The 17837-nt window shown below is 38.6% G+C and overlaps 1 protein-coding gene across 4 annotated transcripts in view; it reads right to left on the minus strand.

Annotated features, from left to right (window-relative positions):
- Positions 1-17837, minus strand: part of LOC132378990 (serine-rich coiled-coil domain-containing protein 2-like) — a 646565-nt gene that overhangs the window by 110948 nt on the left and 517780 nt on the right. The gene's annotated exons all lie outside the window — the stretch shown is intronic.

Genomic DNA, 17837 nt, shown 5'->3' on the forward strand with positions numbered 1-17837 from the left:
GATCTTCCTTTCTCTCAGTATAAATGGTTACCAAGTATATTCCTGTAAAGCATTTTGAGATATTTTACAATTAAAATATAACTATTTTATTTTCCAATCACTGCATCCCTCACTGCAATTTATTCAAGAGTGAAATTATTGGGGAGAGTGAAATATTTTGAAAATTGTGTGATTTGTTGCTCCTCAACCCCTGCAAAATTGTACTTCTTAGTACAATATTAGATGACATATTACATATTGCTGATCATAACATGTTGCAGTATCATATACTAATAGTTCAGCAAACACAGAAACAATTAATATTTTAACCTCTTTATCTCATGACATATACAGTTTACTACAATATCTATCAATATTAAGCAACACAAATTTAGCAAATGGTAATATTAAAACGAACTTCAATTAATGAAGCACTTATCGGAAAGAGATTAATTTTGGAGATGTTACACCATGTTGTAAATCCGGAGGCAAACCAATTTCTTGCAGTAATGAGTTTCTGTCCTTATCGCAATGTTCTTATTCTAATCAGGAATAGATGGACTGTACAGTAGTCAAACAAAACAGACAAATGTGTTCTTTCAGCAGAAGCTGATGACTCCATTTATACTGTTCTGGTCAGCAACAGATTCCTCAGCTTCTAGTAAACTAAAGGTATCTGGTAATAATTAAAGCAAGATTTACAATTACTCTGCCAATAGAAGGAAGCACTTTTTATACATGATACAAAATCACTCAGCAACATCAGCAACCAAAATGTATTAGTGAAAAATGGAACAAAATAAATTGGTATGATTTGATGATTTATCTGAAAAATGGTCAAATTCAGGAATTGAATATTCCAGGATATTTAAGTTTTGGGAGAGTAGGCGAAATGGAAAAGAAGAATGAGCACCTTATGACCAAGATTGAGATAGAAGCAGAAGAGAGAAAGGACCACAGCTTGTAAAATCAAAAAAAAAATAAAATCAGGTTTGATAGAGTTACCAATTAGTAAATTAGAGATTTTTGTAATAAAGCTGATGTTAAAAAATAATGGGTGATATTAAAATGCATGCAGCCTGGAGAAACCAAAGGTCTGATAAATAGAGGTTGAAATTACGAAGTGCACAATAGAGGAATTTCTGTTGAGAAATAAATGATAGCTCAGCCTATTTTAGACCCTGTATTGGTCTATAAAGACCTTGCTGTTAAGAGATCACCAGAGCAAGTGATCATAATATGATACATTTTGATTTAGAAAGTGACAATATTACAGTTCAAAATTAAACTAATTTAAATGTAAGTGGGTAGTTCAGTTGCCACACAGCTCCAGCGACCAAGGTTTAATGTTGACCCTAAGTGTGGTCTATGTGGTATTTGCATATTCACTGTAACCATGTGGGCTCCCATCCCCATCCACTGTCCAGTGCTCAGGTTTCCTTCCACATCCCAGATTTGCTGGTTGTTAGGGGAACCAGGTGGGAGTTAATAGGCATATGAGACAAAGTAAGTCACTAGGAAATGGGTGGAGAAACAGAATATACGGGACTGATCCAAGAAATAGTATACTCTCTACTGACGAATGACTTGCTCCCAATGTTGTGGGAAAATATAAAAGGTGTGATAATAAACAATGACAAATACTATACAAAACAAAACTCTGGAAGAACTTAGTAGTCAAGCAGCATCCATGTGTATAAGGGATGGTCAAGGCCCTACATCAGGGCTGAGTTCGTTTTGGATTCCATTATCTGCAGTTTCTTGTGTCTCTAGGTTAAAGAACAATGTCTGAATAGTTAAAAAAGATATTTTCCTTTAAAGCAAAAAAAAAATCAAGCAGAAAAATGGCCCAGCAAGGGCTAATGAAAAATTAGATAAAATCAAATCAAATGTTTTTGCACATTGACACAAAACTGCAGAAAAACATCTTTGACATCATTTGGTAATTTTGCCAAAAACAGTGACTTTGAAGATTTGGAAATTTCAGAGTTCATTTAAGTGTGAACAAGAAACCAATAAGGAGTGATTGGAAGGTAACATACTATGTAACTTTAATATTTAAGAAAAAGAATGAGATGAAGAACAATAGACAAGTTAATCACGCATTAGTCAAACCGAACATCCTATCATTCTCATCATGAAGGAAGTATTAGTAGAGTACTTAGAAAATAATAATAGAATTTAAGAACATCAATATGGATCAATAAAAGGAAAATCTTATTTGATAAATATGTTTTTGAGGCCATAACAAGCAGAATAGAAAATGGGATACTGGAAAATGTGGTGTATTCGTATTCTTAGATGGCTTCTGATAAAGTGCCATTCAAAAGATTACTGAACAAATTTAGAGAACCATGGTTTGGGTATAATCTAGTGGCAAGGACTGACAATTTACTAATGGACAAAACAGGAATAAAGAGGGATGCTGAGACTCCCTTGCTACAGATTGCTACAGAGATCAGTGCTGGGGCTCTGCTTTTCACATCAATATCAATATTTCAGATGTGGGACGAAGTATATCATTTAAAGGTTTGTTAGTGAAACCAAAAGTCTTAGTCACAAGGAAAATGCAGAAAAACTTCGAAGATTTCCAAACAAGGTAAGTGAATAGCATATGGAATACAAAAATCTGGAAAAAAGTGAGGTCATGAAAGTTCATAAAAAAAGGGCTAATTTTTTTTAAAGTGGTGATAATTATAAAAACACTATTGATTACAGGGACATGGGTGTCACCCTACATGAATCACTTTAAGTTAACTTGCAGATACTGTTTATCAAGCCATTAGGAAAACAATAGTATGAAGACACAAGGAACTGTGGATGATGGAATCTGAAGGAAAAAATCAACCTGCTAGTAAAACGTCATGGGTCAAGCAGCACCTGTGGAGGCAAGGAGATGGCTGACATTTTGGGTCAAAACCCTGCATCAGAATTGAGAGTGTAGAGGGAAAATAGCCAATCAGACTGGTAGGGGAAGCAGATGGGAAAAGAGAGAAGGAGGAGCATTGCCATAGAGGGTCGTACAAGATAAGGAGAAACAGATAAGGAAAAAAATAGGCAGATAGTGTTAGATGGGATAAGGAGGCTAGAGGAAAGGTAAACAGTATGTGGTTTTCATGAAAGGGGATAGTTGTACCAGAGTAAAGGTGTTTTACTGCAGCTCTGAATCAATGTGAAAAACACCCTTAAGATATCCAGTAAAGGTTCCTGAGCATTTGATGATTTCATCAGGCTATGACTTTTCCCTGAAATGAGAAAAATTTAAGGAGTCTCTCGAGTAGGAATCAGAAGTAGAACACTTGTGGGTTCATGCTCAACATGGAGGGGTGGAAAGAAAGGAACCTAATATAGCTCTAATAATGACAGTCACCTTTGTGTGTATGGCTGCATCAGACTGTGTAGTGTCTGGGAATACAAACACCAAACATCACTACATGCTGGTGTTCATAGTGGAAATAGTGTTATGAAGGACAGGAATGGCATTGTAGTAGAATGTTCCATTTAGTTAGATCATGCACAACATCTGTCCCTGTTGAAAAGCTTCTGTGGAAAAGCAGTTTTTATAGTAAGTCAATCTGATAGTAACCTGCAGAGGTCTAGTAGAGGAAGCAAAAGGTGGATCCTTTCAGGTGGTTCCCAGAAAACTCACAAAATCATTTGCCTCTTAAACAGAACTCTCAAACATGCACCAAGGATCATCTGCAAAATATTCCTTAAAACAGCCTGAATTTCAATCACATTGCCCTTGAAGAAGAAATAGTCTTCCAATAGTGTTTGTAAAGAACGTCTGAAAAGGGATAACTTCTTTGTTAAGGTTATGCTCAGCAGTTGTGTGACACAAGACTCTCCTTTACAGGCAGTTTCTAGATGTGAATAGTGACCAAACATCAAATGCTGCTAGATTTCATCAACTGAGTGGAAGATGCATTTTGACCTGCCTGCAACTCGAGTCTTCTAGAGCAAGCAGATGTTCACAACTAATTGTTACCAAAGGTAACATTAAAAGTGCAGAAGTACGCCCTGAAGGAGACTGAAATTTGGTGCATACACAGCAAAATACTTTGTGGGAAGGACCACAATCTAGAATCCAGAACATTGAGGAGATGGGCTCTGTGCGAAAGTGTCTCATTGATGGAATGTTGGAGGATGGAAATTAGTGACTCTACTGCTTTGTTAGTGAATATCTTGAATTGCTTGGCACAGTGAAAGGAGATAACTATTGTGATGTGTCGTTTACAAAAGCGATGTAAAGTGTTAGATGAGATCCATTGTGCAACTCATTTTAGAAAATGCTAAATAATCAGATGGTCCACTCATGTACACGAGCACTTCATTTCATCATGTTGATGCCCACAAACTACTGATGTCTGGAGCACTGGGGCTAATTTCAGGCTACATGAATTACAGAGATACACTAATTTTAGTCCTTAATGCTATATTAGGAGTCATTTTCTAGCAGGTAGATTGAGTGACAATGTATTACGCAAACACATAGGCTGATTAATGTGGACTACTTCAAACCTTGGAAAACAATGAAGCAGGAATCCAGACTCACTGTGACAAGATAACTGAGGGATCAACAATGGCTAAAGTAACTCTAACTAATGCAATGGACGCAAACATAATTTCCTCAATAATTAAGGGAAAGAAATAAGAACAAGTCCACTTCATCTTTTGTACAGCTTAAAATTTCGAAACTAAGAATCTTCTTGGGAAGACTTCCTCATTAAGATTTTACGAGCTGCATTGTTCATCTGCAACATGTTTTTGTATCTATACCTTTCTTTAAAAGGTGTTCTGCATAACAAGTTACTTCATGGAACATCAGATTTGAAAGCATTTTTAAAATTGGAAGATAAATTAACTGTTGCATTATTTCTGTTTTTGATGAGCAGCAAATTTAATCCCAAATTCTAACTTCCATTTGTAGGGCTCTCAGTACCATTAACTGTGTATTAACAGTTCAGGCTAACAAAATGCCTTCTCTGTATTGTTATAATGAAATGGCTTCTCTGTAATATTACTTAATGCTGTAATGGGTTTCTATAATGGGTTTCAATGTTTGGGTTACAACTGCAGATAAGCGGGGAACTAACCAATGGAGAATTGTTATACTGTAGCGGTGTGCTACACGCAGCGCTAAAATTATGACACGGAGTCGGTAACTGCAGTCGAAGGAAAAAACTTTATTCGAAATCTTCAGCCTCACTTTTAAGCCTCCCTCAACCTGCCCCCCATGGCACAGAGGCTCCAAAGCTCTGTGCTCGCGAACCCCCGTAGGCTATCTAATTGTGAGTCGGTTCGGATGTGCCAGGAAATGGGTCGCCACAATACTATCTTATATGTGTGAGCTGAGCGGGAGTTCGCGGTGTTTTTACGGAAGCAAGCGAGGAGGACGGATGTGTGAGGAGCGGATAGCGGTTCCAGGGCAGTGGATACTGGAAGTCAGCGGTTCGGATGGCGGCCGGAGGCTCGGAAGGTCGTTGTGGATGGAGCCGGAGGCGTGAGCTCCAACATAATAAAATATTATGTGCACAAACTGATAAACTTACTGATTTGGCACCTTTAGATTATCTGTTTCTACTAACCCATCGCTAAGAAATAACTATAAGGTTGTAATTATTTATTCGCCTTTGGGTATTGTCTGATATTTGAATTGTAAGCGTGATGGGGGGGGGCCTTACACCGTAATTACACTTTAGTATTGCACTGTTGGCGGGGCGATGGCGATTCACCCTAGGTGAACGGGGGTAAACTGTGGGCACAGATGCTACACAGTCATAGGAACTACAAAAGTGCATTAACACCATCAATGCCATTACAAATTTATATCTACAATTTACATATAGAAACTGAAAATTAAAGGAAATAGAAGGAAAAATGTGAAAAAATAGGTTCTAACTATTAAAGTCTAAACCTCTGATCCTGCAATAGCTAATTTAGAGCAACAAGACAGTTATTTAACAGTAATTATCAAGGATATACAAGGCTTGAAATCACAAGACTTTCTGTGGAGTTTACTTTATGTAAACGATAAGCATGACAACATAATGCTATTAATACAAAGCTACTGTACAGCAATGTCTCAGACGTTACCTTGTATTTATTAAATTTTAACTATGCACCTTCTGCTTGCCACTGTAATATCATTTGTACATACAAAAACAACAGTGAACATCATAGCCTGCTTCTTTGACAGGAAATTCTGGGATAACATTTATAATTTTGTACCAATGCTTATTGTGATTGATTAATTAATTTACTATAAATTGATTGATAAGAGAATTAATAAGATTGATGTCAAGACTGACAGATGTCAACAGAAATATTGGCACAACAATGCTTATATGAAGTCACAAAATAATGTAAAAACTTCAAGATTTAAACTTTTTTTCTGTGGGAGAACTGTTCATTATTTTAATATGAACTGATTACTGCTGCAGAACAATATCCGAATCCTTTCTTGTAAGTTTGAGTGGGTAAATCATTAGTGACAGTCACACTGTGCAATACTTCGTACAACAGGAGATATCATGCAATACAAATCTAATTTATTTGGAGGCATGCTGATTTATACTTATAACAATGTGTCCCTGCAACCTATGGAAAATTGCTTAACAATTATATTAGTAAGAATGGAAGCAAAAACAGTGAAATAATAAAAAAAGACTGTTACATATAATTACTTTTGTCCTTTTACTTGGCATAAGTGAAGCAATCCAACTAACATCAGTTATGCTCTTTACTGTAAATGAGCAAATTGAGGTATCTCTTTGCATGTATGGAGAGTTATGTTTTCCAGTATTATTTCATGTCTTTGTGACAATTCCTTTCTTCAATCAAATGCTCCAGCTTAATGCACCACATGATTATCTAGAGTTTACTGTGCATGCTGGGCAACTTGTAACTTTCATTGCTCTGGTTATTTCTTGGCTTTAATTTAACTAATGAATCAAACCAATTTTCCACTGCTGGAATCCACTTACAGTTTTAAACTGCTGGAATATCTTGCTGTCATTAAAGTTTTGATAAACAATTGCAGTAAAACATGGATTTAAATAGAAACTTGTGAAACACTTCACCAAAATATTATTGAAGATTTAAGACATGGACATTATAGGTTGTCCTTGGCAGTAGGTTATAATTCTGAATTACCTTCATGAATCACTGCCATCTATTGCTGTTTATGGTAGGGCAGTTCCCACATTTCTTACCAAAATGACAGCACCCCAGAAATAAGTTTTGATTACAATACAGACTACAATACTCCGTTTTAAGGTCTTTTTTTGTATGACTGCCAATGTAAAACACATAATTAAAAACTAAATCAAACCCTTAATAATGGAAAAGAATGCCTTCATCTGGTACAGGAAATGGTAATTTCTTGCCTTTGACACTAGATGCAATAAATGCCATTTTCTCAAGTTACAGTATAAACTGATCCATTAACTATGAGCAGCTATGCAGGCAAACCTTGCTGAATAGTAAGACTGGGTTTCCTACAGGCTTGCATTGATGACAAGTTACACTCAATGACATTCTATTGCATGAAATGAATCAATTCTAAGAAAAAGGATCTGGTTTGGGGCTCCAAGCAAATGGCAGATGGATTTCTAGAATGTTCTTGGAAAGACTGACTGAGCTTATTAGCCTCTCTTCTAACAGTCTGCAACAAAAGCCAACTTTCACAAATTATTTGGCACAACATATCGAATTGTAGCAGCAACAAGAGAGGATTAAAATTGTCCTCCAGCAACCGCAAATGTGACCACTTAACCAGTGTTAACTGTTGAACGTTAGCTTTGAATTTGCAATCAGGTCTAACAAAATAGTTTTTAAAAGGTCTTGACTTGCAGGAATGTGGTAAACTATGTGTATACCTGTCTGGACATGCCCCTCTGCTGACTGTTCCTGTGGCTCCTCCCACAGACCCCTGTATAAAGGTGATTGGAGGCACTGCTTCTCCCTCAGTCTCCAAGATGTTGTGGTCACTTTTGCTGCTAATAAAAGTCTATCGTTCACCTCCCGTCTCCGAGAGTTATTGATGGTGCATCAAGGAAGTAGTTACTAGAAATGTTGTCAGTCTCGCAAAACCTCAGAGGAAGTTTTGACTAACATTTTGTTTCTAGTGTGTATCAAAATTTAAAACAAGTTTTCATGTCTCTGTATTTAGTCGCTTGATTCAGGGAATATGAACACAAAACAGAATGAAGTTTAACACAAGGAAATCTGCAGATGCTGGAAATTCAAGCAACACACACAAAATGCTGGTGGAACGCAGCAGGCCAGGCAGCATCTATAGGGAGAAGCAATGTCGACGTTTTCGCACTTTCCCATCCCCCTCCTACTTTCAAATCTCTTACTATCTTTCCTTTCAGTTAGAGACGAAGAGAATGAAGTTTACTAGTACACCACTGAATTTAGCCTGATAACTGAATATTATGAAAACTCACATGCAGGAATATGCAGCTCACATGCAGCTCTTATCGAAGATAACTACATGAATAGACCACCTGACACTCAATCAGCTTCAGTACAAATGTTATACCCTACCTGTTGCACATTAGTCAACATTAAATGGTAACATTAAAGAATAATTAATCTAATAAATAAAACAATTACAGTATTTTTACTCAGATCATGTTAAGTAATTAAACATGATGCTGAATTACTCAAAGTGGAAGGAGTTATGGTAGGAGGAAGGAAGAAATGAATTTTTAAAACTATCTATTTTACATCATTATCTCTTGTAATGTTAATCAAGGCACAAATGGTACTGAGACAGAACTGATTCCAATTACAATGCTCAACACAAATTGTTGTTACCTGGGAGTAACTGAGCTTGGTAAAATGCAAGTAGATTGGAGGAAATTCCAAACAAGGTTTGCTGTGCTAGTGAATCACTCTTTACTGGGGTATCTGATATTGACACCTCCTCATCTCTAAATAACATACAGCAAGGGAATGGACAATGAGAAAATCACTCCAGTTGCCATCTCCCTTTTGAAAAACACAAACAGGAGCTTTTAGTGAAGGTCTTGGGATTTGAGAATTTCAGATTCACTTGAAGGAAAAACTACAGGTAGTGCAAATCTGAGCAGGATAGTTCAAAAAAATTACAGAAAAAGTTACCGAACTTTAAAATCCTCAAATGATTTCAAACTTAAATGTTTTAGCACATACCCTATCTCATGTAAGAACTGCAAAATTTCAAATGTCCTGTGTTTTCTAGGATTTGTAGAGCGTTCAGAATGAGCCAAAGTGCCTCATTATAGGAAGGATGAGGAAGGTTTAGAGCAGGTACAGAGGACCTTTCCCAGGATGCTGCCTGGATTAGAGAACATGTCTAATGAGGACAAATTGAGTAAGCTAGGGCTTTTCTCTATGGAGCGAAAGAGGATGAAAGGTGACTTGATAGTGGTGTACAGGCTGCTAAGCAACACAGATAGAGTGGACAGCCAGAGTCTTTTTCCTAGGGTGGAAATGGCTAATATGAGAGGGCACAATTTTAAGGTAATTGGTGGAAAGTATACAAAGAATGTCAGAGGAAGGTATTGATAGAGTGACAGGTACATGGAATATGCTACCAGGCATGGTGGTAGAGGCAGATACATTTGAGACATTTAGATAAACAAATTGGTGGAAGATAAATGGACTATCGGGATACACAAGGGTTAGATTCATCCTAGAAACAGATTAAACATTCAAGGAAATTGGAACATTGAAAATCTCAGCTTAAATCCAATGTAAATCATTGTATTTAAAATTAGGGTGAAAAATCAATGGCACAATTTTAGACTTAATTATCAAAAGTTTATACATTTGAGATTCTAGTTTCTAGTATTTAGCCAATGAATCTTCATTGAATTTTTGAGACTAAAAAGATTTGCAGCCTCATACATGCATCCGTTTAAATAAAATAGATTCAGTGGTTGAATCTAAAATAGATTCAGGGCAAATGTTAGCTCTCTTGAAGTTCAAAAGAATTAAGTCTCTATAATACTGAAGTGATAAGGCTGCCCTAGTTTCCTAATATTGGAGTCAGTGAAAGCAAATTGATTAAATGGCACATTCCCAATCTACAAATACAAATAGATTCATGAACTTTTGATAGCTTAAACATCAAATGATTCTTTTCATAAATTTGGACTTCATACAGTTAAAGCCAGAAGTTTACATACACCTTAGTCAAATACATTTAAACTCAGTTTTTCACAACTCCTGACATTTAACCCTAGAAAACATTCCTTGTCTTAGGTCACTTAGGATCACTATTTTAAAAATATGAAATATCATAATAATAGTAGAGAGAATGATATATTTCAGCTTTTAATTCTTTCATCACATTCCCAGTGCATTAGAAGTTTACATAAATTTTGTTAGTATTTGGTAGCATTGCCTTTAAATTGTTTAACTTGGGTCAAACGTTTTGGGTAGCCTTCCACAAGCTTCTCACAATAAGTTGCTGGAATTCTGTTCCATTCCTCCAGACAGAACTGGTGTAACTGAGTCAGGTTTGTAGGACTCCAATACCTTGACTTTGTTGTCCTTCAGCAATTTTGCCACAACTTTGGAGGTATGCTTGGGGTCATTGTCCATTTGGAAGACCCATTTGCGACCGAGCTTTAACTTCCTGGCTGATGTCTTGAGATGTTGCTTCAATATATCCACATAATATTCCTTGCTCATGAGGCCCTCTATTTTGTGAAGTGCACCAGTCCCTCCTGCAGCAAAGCACCCCTACAACATGAAGCTGCCAACCCCCATGCTTCACAGTTGGGATGGTGTTCTTCGGCTTGCAAGCCTCACCCTTTTTCCTCCAAACATAACAATGGTCATTATGGCCAAACAGTTCAATTTTTGTTTCATCAGACCAGAGGACATTTCTCCAAAAAGTAAGATCTTTGTCCCCATGTGCACTTGCAAACTCTAGTCTGGCTTTTTTATGGTGGTTTTGGAACAGTGGCTTCTTCCTTGCTGAGCAGCCTTTCAGGTTATGTCGATATAGGACTTGTTTTACTGCGGATATAGATACTTGTCTACCTGTTCCTTCTAGCATCCTCACAAGGTCCTTTGCTGTTGTTCTGGGATTGATTTGCACTTTTCGTGCCAAATTACATTCATCTCTAGGAGACAGAATGCGTCTCCTTCCTGAGTGGTATGAGGACTGTGTGGTCCCATGGTGTTTATACTTTCGTACTATTGTTTGTACAAATGAACGTGGTACCTTCAGGCATTTGGAAATTGCTCCCAAGGATGAACTAATATACAATAGATGGTAGATGCAGGAGTAAGCCATTCGGCCCTTCTATCCTGCACTGCCATTCACTGTGATCATGGCTGATCATACACAATCAGTACCCCCGTTCATGCTCTCTCCTCATATCCCTTGACCCTGCTATCTATAAGAGCTCTATCTAACTCTCTCTTGAAAGCCTCCAGAGACTTGGCCTCCACTGCCTTCTGGGGCACAGCATTTCACAGATCCACCACTCTCTGGGTGAAAAACTTTTTTCGCATCTCTGTTCTAAACGGCCTACCCCTTATTCTTAAACTGTGGCCTCTAGTTCTGGGCTCACTCATCAGCGGGAACATGCTTCCTGCCTCCAGCATGTCCAATCCCTTAATAATCTTATATGTTTCAATCAGATCCCCTCTCATCCTTCTAAATTCCAGTGTATATACAAGCCCAGTCGCTCCAATCTTTCAAGATATGACAGTCCCGCCATTCCGAGAATTAACCTTGTGAACCTACGCTGCACTCCCTCAATAGCAAGAATGTCCTTCCTCAAATTTGGAGACCAAAACTGCACACAATACTCTAGGTGGGGTCTCACCAGGGCCTATACAACTGCAGAAGGACCTCTTTACTCCTATACTCAATTTCTCTGGTTATAAAGGCCAGCATGCCATTAGCTTTCTTCACTGCCTGCTGTACCTGCATGCTTGCTTTCATTGACTGATGTCCAAGAACACCCAGATCTCGTTGTACTTCCCCTTTTCCTAACTTGACTCCATTAAGATAGTAAACTGCCTTCCTGTTCTTGCCACCAAAGTGGATAACCTCACATTTATCCACATTAAATTGCATCTGCCATATATTTGCCCACTCACCTAGCCTGTCCAAGTCATCTGCATTCTCATAACATCCTCCTGACATTTCACACTGCCACCCAGCTTTGTGTCATTGGCAAATTTGCTAATGTTACTTTTAATCCCTTCATCTAAATCATTAATGTATATTGTAAATAGCTGCAGTCCCAGTACCGAACCTTGCGGTTCCCCATTGGTCACAGACTGCCATTCCAAAAGGGACCCATTAATCGCTCTTTGTTTCCTGTCAGCCAGTCAATTTTCAATCCATGTCAGTACTCTGCCCCCAGTACCATGTGCCCTAATTTTGCCCACTAGTCTCCTATGTGGACTTTTATCAAAAGCTTTCTGAAAGTCCAGGTACACTACATCCACTGGCTCTCCCTTGTACATTTTCATAGTTACATGCTCAAAAAATTCCAGATTAGTCAAGCATGATTTTCCCTTCGTGACTCGGACTGATCCTTCTACTGCTATCCAAATGTGTCGTAATTTCCTCTTTTATAATTGACTCCAGCATCTTTCCCACTACTGACATCAGGCTAACTGGTCTATAATTCCCTGTTTTCTCCCGCCCTCCTTTCTTGAAAAGTGGGACAACATTAGCCATCCTCCAATCCGCAGGAACTGATCCTGAATCTATAGAACATTGGAAAATGATTGCCAATGTGTTCATGATTGCTAGAACCAGACTTGTGGAGGTCCACAATTTTTTTTCTGAGGTCGTCACTGATTTCTTTTGATTTTGTTTGTAAACTTCTGACCTACTGGAATTGTGATATAGTCAATTTAGAGTGAAATAATCTGTCTGTAAACAACTGTTGGAAAGATTACTCGTGTCATGCACAAAGTAGATGTCCTCAACATCTTGCCAAAACTATAGTTTGCTAATATGAAATCTGTGGAGTGGTTAAGCAATGAGTTTTAATGACTTCGACCTAAGTGTATGTAAACTTCTGACTTCAATTATATCTGCTGCTAGCATAAATCAAAGTTAATTTTGAAGTTGCTAACATAATCCTCATTCAAATAGTAAATATATATCTTTGATCAATATTGAGCGTCAAATCCAAGTCGAGTTGAGCGTTGAGCTAGCAACTCGGCCTCATAAAAACAAGAATAGCTTGCTACGGAAACACCGTCATGATGGTGCCCCAATAACTCCACTGCCTGAGTGAAGGGCTATTCTTCTTTGATCAAAATGCTTTCAATCACTTTTAATGACCATTGAAAGAAAGCCATCAATATGATTAAGAAGGAAGGTATATCCATTTTGAAACCAAAGCTTTACCTTGGATGTGTCTATGGATGATCTGAACTTGTGTATGGGAGAAGTCAACTGATGAAATAAAGTGTAATCATGTTTTTATCTCTATACAATCAGCCCTCCTTATCCACGGGGGATTGGTTTCCCATGGATACCAAAAAAACGTGGATGCTCAAGTCCCTTATATAAAATGATGTAGTGTTTGCATATAAACTACGCAGATCCTCCCATATACTTTAAATCATCTCTAGATTACTTATAATACCTAATACAATGTAAATGCTATGTAAATAGTTCTTATACTCTATTGTTTAGGGAATAATAACAAGAAAAAAATGTCTGTACATGTTCAGTACAGACGCTCTTCTCAAGTCAAGTCCATTCTCTTTTTATTGTCATTTCGACCATATAGGCTAGAATAGTACACAGTAAAAATGAGACAGCGTTTTTCAGGACCATGGTGCTACATGAAACAATACAAAAACTACACTGAACTATGTAAAACAACGCAAAAAACTACACTGGACTATAGACCTACCCAGGACTGCATAAAGTGCAGGCATTACAATAAATAATAAACAAGACAATAGGCACAGTAGAGGGCAGTAAGTTGGTGTCAGTCCAGACTCTGGGTATTGAGGAGTCTGATGGCTTGGATGAAGAAACTGTTACAGAGCCTGAAAGCTTCAGTGCCTTTTCTCAGATGACAGGAGGGAGAAGAGTTTGTGTGAGGGGTGCATGGGGTCCTTCATAATGCTGTTTGCTTTGCAGATGCAGCGTGTGGTGTAAATGTCTTTGATGGTGGGAAGAGGTACCCCGATGATCTTCTCAGCTGACTTCACTATCCGCTGCAGGGTTTTGCGATCCAAGATGGTGCAATTTCTGAACAAGGCAGTGATGCAGCTGCTCAGGATGCTCTCAATACAACCTCTGTAGAAAGTGATGGGGATGGGGGGAGACGAACTTTCCTTAGCCTTTGCAGAAAGTAGAGACGCTGCTGGGCTTTCTTTGCTATGGAGCTGGTGTTGAGGGACCAAGTGAGATTCTCCGCCAGATGAACACCAGGAAATGTGGTGCTCTTAATGATCTCTACCAAGGACCCATCGATGTTCAGTGGAGAGTGGTCGCTCTGTGCCCTCCTGAAGTCGACAACCATTTCGTTTGTTTTGTTCACATTCAGAGACAGGCTTTTGGCTCTGCACCAGTCCGTTAGCCGCTGCACCTCCTCTCTGTTTGCTGACTCGTCGTTTTTGCTGATGAGACCCACCACGGTCGTGTCGTTGGCAAAGTTGATGATGTGGTTCAAGCTGTGTGTTGTAGCACAGTCGTGGGTCAGCAGAGTGAACAGCAGTGGACTGAGCAAACAGCCCTGGCGGGCCCCCATGCTCAGAGTGAAGGTGTTGGAGATGCTGCTTCCGATCCAGACTGACTAACGTCTCCCAGTCAGAAAGTCTAGGATCCAGTTGCACAGGGAGGTGTTCAGGCCCAGTAGGCTCAGCTTTCCAATCAGTTTCTGAGGGATGATTGTGTTGAATGCTGAACTGAAGTCTATGAACAGCATTCAAAAGTACGTGTCTTTTTTGTCCAGGTGAGTTAGGGCCAGGTGGAGGGTGATGTCAATGGCGTCGTCTGTTGATCCTGATGGCATCAGCCAATCCTGATTCTCCTGTGATCTTTAAGTTCTTGAGGCTGTAGTGCTTTACATAGCTAGCCAGCCATCCTTTACTAGCTTTAAACTCGTTCCTCTCGCTGACACCAGTAGCAAACGAACCACACATGAGGCGAACAATGCTCAAGCAACGAGTAATACTTCTAATCATCTCTAGATTACAGTACTTATAATACCTAATACAATGGAAATGCTATGTAAATAGTTGTTACTCTGTATTGTTTAAGGAATAAGGACGCTTTGGAGGAGGCTCAATAATACTAAAGTCAGGATCTGTGGAGTTTGAGGGCTGAGGACCACTGGGGCAAGCGACATGCCATTTTTCAAAAGATCTAAGATTTCTACTTTCTCGGCAAGAGATAGCACTTTACTCTCATTCTTAGCCTTTGAGGAATTGCTTTGACCACTTAATTGCTTTTTAGGAGCTGTTTTTCCACAGGAACAAAATATAAATAGCGATCGAACGAGACATGAGGCCAACAATGCTCTAACAGTGAGTGCTGCAGAGAGAATTTCCAGGTTTTCCCAATCCGCGGTTGATTGAATCCTCGCATACAGAACCCACGGATAAGGAGGGCCGACTGTATATTTAAGTGCTCTGAACATACCAGAATACACTTTATTTGTTGAGATCATAAAAAGATCATTTCAAATTGGGCAAATGAAATTAATTATAGATACATTAGAAAGTGTTTGCTGCTTTAGCTTTGCAGCACGAGAATTCAAATCACAGGTTCAAAGACGCTCTGTGTTACCCCCATCAGAGAATTAGAACTGAACACCACTGGAAAAAAAACATTAAATTCCTTTAATTCCTCTTCTTTATTAAAGTCTTGTGAATTCTTTTCAGGTACAAGCTGTGGGGTAATTGTAGCACACTAGCTACTGCATGGTCTTGAAAGAGTAAGATTTTATTTCAATGACAAGAAGATCCAAAACAATTAGAAATTTGGCCCCTATAGCACAGACTGCATGCACAAATACTCCCACCAAAAAGACTGAAGTGGCTCAGTAAAGTGTCTCACTTATCACCTTCTCACAGACAACTTAATAAATTGTTTAGTTAACTAGGATCTTCCTGCCACAGTAAACACTTAAAAACTGTACTGCTAATCTATATTGTGTCCTTTCATTGTGTCCTCCTGGTTATGTTTTCTAACTCCAAATCACAAAACTAAATTAAAGAAAACAGCTGCAAAGTGGATTTGACGAGATCCAAGCATGAAAGGATGGGATGACCCAGGAGCAACATAGCTGGTGAATTGTTGGTTGTGGAGTATTGCACTGTATTACAATATGCAAGGAGGAAATTGGCAAGCTTCTGATTTTCCATCAGTGTAGCGTGCTCTGCCGATATTCCTTGCAGTGCTTTCATTATACTCTAGAACAACCTATCTGCCAAGCCATTGTAACTATGTACATCAATAAAATTTACTAGAGTTGTCCTTTATTTAGCAAGGGCATAAATGCCATCAGGATAATACTCTGCTTTCAAAAATATAACCATATAACAATTACAACAGAAACAGACCATCTCGGCCCTTCTAGTCCGTGCCGAATGCTTACCCTCACCTAGACCCACCTACCTGCACTCAGCCAATATCTTAGGGTAGTGTTCAATTATTCCTTGTCAGACACCCAAGTATTATCTACAAAATGTGGAAAAAAACTCAATTTCTCTTTATTCCACATTGACAATATGACTGAACACAGAATCAGAACCAGGTCTAATATCACCAGCTTATGTTGTGAAATTTGTTAACTTTGAGGCAGCAGTACAATGATAATAGAGAAAAAACTGTGAATTACATTAAAAAATATATACAATAGTTAAATGAATATTGTAAAAACAGAAACAAAAAAGTAGTGGGTAGAGTTCATGGCTTCAATGGCCATCCAGAAATTGGAGTGTGTGCCTTCGAGCTTCTGTACCTCTTTCCTGATGGTAACAATGAAAAGGGGACATGTCCTGGTTGGAGGGGATCCTAATGATGGACGTCTCCTTTTTGAAGCACCAGCCTTTGAAGATGTCTTGGATACTACGAAGGCTAGTATCCATGATGCAGCTGACTAATTTCACCTCTCTCTGCAGCTGACTTTGATCCTGTACAGCAGCTCCCCACCCTTATACCAGACAATGATACGGCCAGTTAGAATGTTCTCCAGGATACATCTGTAGAAATTTGCAAGAGGTTTTGGTGGCATACCAATCTCCACAAACTCCTAATGATATATTGCCACTGTCTTGTCTTCTTTATGTTGGGACCAGGTTACGTCTTCAGATATTCACAACCAGGAATGTGAAATTGTTCACTCTCTCCTCTTCTGATTCCTCTATAAGAACTGCTGTATATTCCCTCGTCTTACCCTTTTTGAAGTCCATGATCAGCTCCTTGGTCTTACTGCCATTGAGTACAAGGTTGTGGCTGTGACATCACTCAACTAGCTGGTATATTTGACTCCTGTAAGCCCTCTCGTCACCATCTGAGATTTTACCAACAATGGTTGTATTATCACCAGATTTATAGAAGGCATCTTAGCTATACCTATCCACACAGTCATGGGTGCAGAGTAGAGCAGTGGGCTAAGCACACATCCCTGGGGTGCACCAGTATTGATTATCAATAAGGTAGATATGTTATGACCAATCAGCAGAGATTGTGGTCTTCTGGTTAGGAAGTCAAGGATCCAGTTGCAAGGTTCAGTAGCGTTTTGATCAGGACTGGAGGAATGATGGTGTTAAACACTGAGCTACAGTCAATAAACAGCATCCTGACAGAGATTTTTGAATTATCCAAGGTTGTGTGGAAAGCCAAAGTTATCACATAA

Source organism: Hypanus sabinus, chromosome 21 (assembly GCF_030144855.1).
Source record: "Hypanus sabinus isolate sHypSab1 chromosome 21, sHypSab1.hap1, whole genome shotgun sequence".
NCBI classification, from domain to species: Eukaryota; Metazoa; Chordata; class Chondrichthyes; order Myliobatiformes; family Dasyatidae; genus Hypanus; species Hypanus sabinus.